This window comes from Citrus sinensis, chromosome 3 (genome assembly GCF_022201045.2).
Source record: "Citrus sinensis cultivar Valencia sweet orange chromosome 3, DVS_A1.0, whole genome shotgun sequence".
Taxonomy (NCBI): domain Eukaryota; kingdom Viridiplantae; phylum Streptophyta; class Magnoliopsida; order Sapindales; family Rutaceae; genus Citrus; species Citrus sinensis.
This window is the reverse complement of record NC_068558.1, coordinates 26,930,756-26,935,346: the sequence shown is the minus strand read 5'-3', so window position 1 is coordinate 26,935,346 and position 4,591 is coordinate 26,930,756. Positions and strand designations below refer to the sequence as shown.

The 4,591-nt window shown below is 35.2% G+C and overlaps 1 non-coding gene across 1 annotated transcript; it reads left to right on the top strand.

Annotated features, from left to right (window-relative positions):
• The first annotated feature begins 1,137 nt into the window (after window positions 1–1,137).
• On the top strand, window positions 1,138–1,241 carry LOC127901684 (small nucleolar RNA R71). Its single transcript, XR_008053928.1, has one exon. It is a non-coding gene; the product is annotated as a small nucleolar RNA R71 (small nucleolar RNA).
• Window positions 1,242–4,591: the final 3,350 nt, after the last annotated feature.

Genomic DNA, 4,591 nt, shown 5'->3' with positions numbered 1-4,591 from the left:
CTCTTTTTAGTACAAAGGTCTTTAAGAAACTTGGCATAAGATGGAACTTACTTTATAGCATCAAGTAAAGGGATGTTAACACTTACCTGTTTGAAGATTTCAAGAATCTCACCTGTGGATTTTCCCTTCTTTCCTTTAGCTAACCTCTGAGGAAATGGAGCTTTGGGAACATATTCTCGCGGGCTGGTTTCTTCTTTCTCCTCCGATGATGAGTCTTTAACATTCACGGGTACAATTTGATTTTCTTTTGTCACCGGCATCTCCACTTTGTTGTCAACTTCTTTTCCTTTTCGCAAAGTCATGACTGCTTTGACTTCTCCATGCTGCTGTGGTGAACTGGTACTTGCTTCATGTACTCCTTTAGGATTAGACACTGGTTGACTTGGAAATTTACCTTTCTCAACAGTCATTGCTGAGGTTTGAACTGAAGAAGCAAGTTGTCCCACCATCTTCTCGAGGCTTGAAACTGATTGGGCTTGTGAGTTGAAGCCTGCTCTCAACTCATTTCGTAGTCCATCAATGGTGCGGTTCTGTTGCTCAATCGTAGAGTGAGTAACATTAATGAAATTCTGGAATGCATCCTCCCATGGTCTAGGTTGAGAGTAGTTTTGGTTATGATTGTATGGTCTAAATGATGGCTGAGAGGCTTGAGGATTTTGAGGAATTGGTGGAGCTGGAGCTGTTGGTCCATTCTATTGGAATCCTTGAGACCATGAAAAATTAGGGTGGTCTCTCCATCCAAGGTTATACGTGTTGGAGTATGGGTTGTAATTCGATGGTTTTCTCATTACACCTATGGCATTGGCTTGATCTGAGTATGAGTCATGGTCATGTGGCTCTGTTGATTTAGCAGTTGATAATGATGCTATTTGTCGAGAAAGACCTTCAATTATCGATTTGACTTCTTTAATTTCTGAACTTGACTCGCCAATGTGAACCTCATTTACTCCCCTAATTCTTCTAGTATTCCTGAGTGATCGACTCTGTTGTTGGGAATTATCCGCTTGTCGCTGGAAGAATTCCCAAATCTCTATTGCACTTTTTGACATTAGCTCTCCTCCACTTGTTGCCATTAGCCATTCTTGCACATTCGGCAATAATCCCTCAAAAAAGTATTGGCATTGGTGTCATTTCTCATACCCATGATGTGGACACTTCAAGAGTAGCTCATTGAATCGCTCCCATGTTTCGAAAAATTGGTCGTCTTCTCTCTGGGTAAACTCTGAAATTTCCCTGCGAATAGCATTGGTTTTATGCACTGGGAAATATTTATTCAAAAATTTTGTAACAATTTGTTCCCATGATGTAATGCTATTAGCAGACAATGTATTGAGCCATGAACGAGCTCTATCCTTTAAAGAAAATAGGAATAGTTTAAGTTTAACATCATCATCTGAAAAATTCTCATATTTAAATGTTTGACAAATAGCATGAAAATCATTGAAATGATTATATGGGTCCTCATTTTCTAGGCCATAGAATGTTGGGAGACAATTTAGCACACTAGGTTTTAGTTCAAAACTCCTAGCAGCTACATTTGGGTATCTTATGCATGATGTGCTCAAATTAGCTAAAGGATTGAAGTAGTCCTTAAATGGCCTCTCCTGTGGTTGCAAATCCATTTTATTTTTAACTTGTTTGTGTGTGCGAAGTGTTTTCTCAAGTTCAAGGTCTATAGGTTCAAGATTAGGTAATAATGACATTCGACCATGCATGCAAAACAAATAAAATAAAAATAAAGATGGGAACAAAACAAATAAAAATAAAGAAGAGGGAGAAATTATAATACTAACCTTATTACGCTGTTAAAACCTTTCTATAAAAATACACAAAAACAAATACGTGAAATAAATTAACTAAAAATAAATTAATAAGATAAACAAAAAAAAATTTACAAAAAAAAATAAATTACAGAATTTTAAAGAAGAGAAAAAAGAAAAGAAATACTAACCTTTAAATGTAGATTCACTTTTTTTTCGTTTTTTTAAAGAAAAATCATTAAATGGAATTATTCACAAAAATTAATTCTATGAATTAAAATTACTTACCTCCTCGGCAACAGCGCCAAAAACTTGTTGTGCAAATTTTATTGAACTCGCAAGTGCACGAATCTATTGTTGTATAGATCAATGGTGACGAGTGTCGATCCCACGAGGAGGTGGATTTTAATTATATGTAGAATTAATTTTGTATGAGGGTGGTTGGATTTGTGGTGAAAATGATTTGGATTATCCTAAAATTCGAATTAAAATGACAAGAATAAATTGAAGTGGAAATCTATTAAATTGACGTACTTGGGTATCTGGATTCGTATCAACATGCACCATGGGCTAAATATTCCTTATTAGTGCCAATTAAATCATGAGGGGGGAATCCACACCTCATGAACCACACTCTAATAAATATGGTGCTAAGGGCTTATCGTGCCAAATAATAATAACCTTATACTAGAGAGCCGGTGAAACCAAGGCGGTATCTAGACAAGATTATTATTATTTGTCGACGAGAAGTCAAATCATCCACAAAAATTAGAGGGGAAGAAAAATTAAATTTACCAAATAAAGCCCATGACACATGTTGAGAATTCACCTTCAACCCAAGCTTGAAAGAAAATTAGCTACTCATAATTGAACTAGGGGCAAAATGGGAATTTATTAAAATACGTAGAAAATACAAGATGAAGAAGGAATTACAGAAAATGGATCCCAAAAATGGATTTTGAGCTATCAAATTAGGGGGGGAGGCCCCCTTTTTATAGATACATTGAGTAAATCATGGCCATAAGATTAAAAACAGTTTGGACGCTCAGGATTGCGCCACGTCAACAGTCAACAGTACGCAGTTTGACCACGTGGGTGAACAGTAACACGGTTTGACCCGGCTTTGAACAGTAACGCTGTTTGGTTGAAAATAATCCTGTGTAATGCATGTACCGTACGCGCAAGTTTTGGTCCACTAATATGCTGCCACGTCACCATCAACAGTTCATAAGAATTTTAGACCAACAAGATCATGACACCTCATCAGTCAATGTCACATCATCGGTCAATGCCACGTCATCGATCCGTCTATGTGAACAGTGCCATTTTTCATTTTATGCTCCTCCTAAGGTTTTCGATCGTCCTGAGTTCAAAAGTGATGTCCATTTTGCCATTTGATCTCTCGTTTATTGTGAAATGACTATGATGCCCTTAAAATACACAAAATACTTAATTAAAATAAAACACACATAATTAAATTACAAGAACCTTAAATACATAAAAGTAAGGGTTGTTAGTAAGACTTAAAATGTAAAATGACGATTTTCTCCTTTATAAATATACATTTTCTAACACCCAACAATAGTGCAAACTTCCTTTGTTCAAAAAAGATTCTAATTAAAAGTAAATTACTACCGAAATACACAATAAAAGAAAAAATAAAATAAATCAATGTAGTTATGAAACAAATTAAAAGAATTGCGTAAAAAGATTTCAATGGGAATGAGGTAGTTAAGTAATCAAACTCTCTCCATGAACTTTGTCTAAATTAACACCAGTTGCTACAACAATTCCTACGACACTAGGCATAATTATTTTGCATCCTCAGCTATCGCTTATCAGATTTCTCATACCCTTAAGCACCATAATAATGACCAATTGTTAACCCACATACGGTATGATATTATGAGCATATACTCTCTCTACCATACAAGGTGAATTCCTATGTCTAGTTCTTTACAAATCTTAACTCAAATATATCCCTTTTGGGACTCAAGTAATCTTAGTCCAGGAAACTTAAATTAAGATCAAGTATTACTCTAATAATTTCCACTAAGACAGGCCCTTTTGCGGCTCTATCTTAACTTGAACCATTAAATAGGTGGTCAACCGAAATATTGATTATAATAATAGCTATTAGAGTAAAATGCTACAACAATCTTGCAGCAACTCATAAGAACAGTAAAAAACCCATTTAGATTGTTTATCACTCAATTACAATCAAATTTAGTTCATACTTAGAAAAAGAAAAATAAATAGCAAAATATCAGCCATGAAATACATCGGTTCAATCAAAGAATAAGTAAAGAAACAAGTAAAGAACGATGAAAATTGAATCCACAATAGCTCTGCTGGTTTATCTTCACTGGTGCAAACTTGCTTTCCCGTGAATTCTGATTTTGTTCTCCTTTTCCCTTTGATTTCTCCAATGTTAATTCGCGTGAATTCATATGATGCGTGCTCTTTTTATATATGAAAACTAGGGTAAACAGAAGCTTAGGGCGCGTATAAGCTAGATTAGGAAACTGCAGATATCGATTCTACATATATCCCGCGCTAAATTTTCTCTGTCGTTGTTCTAGGATTGCTACAGCAACGGTTGCTCCAGCAACGACTACAACACCACATTTTTCTAGATTTTGTTTTAATTCTTATGTAGCCATGTTCTTCCTCATTTTTGCGAGCCTGTTGCAACAACATCCCTTTCGTGAAAGATAAGCTTCTGGACACCTACAGTTAAGCACACAATTTGGGCACGAATTACTCTAAATCAAGCAAAATTTATTAAGAGTAAATTAAAATGAATGTTTATGCAAAATATAACAAAAATA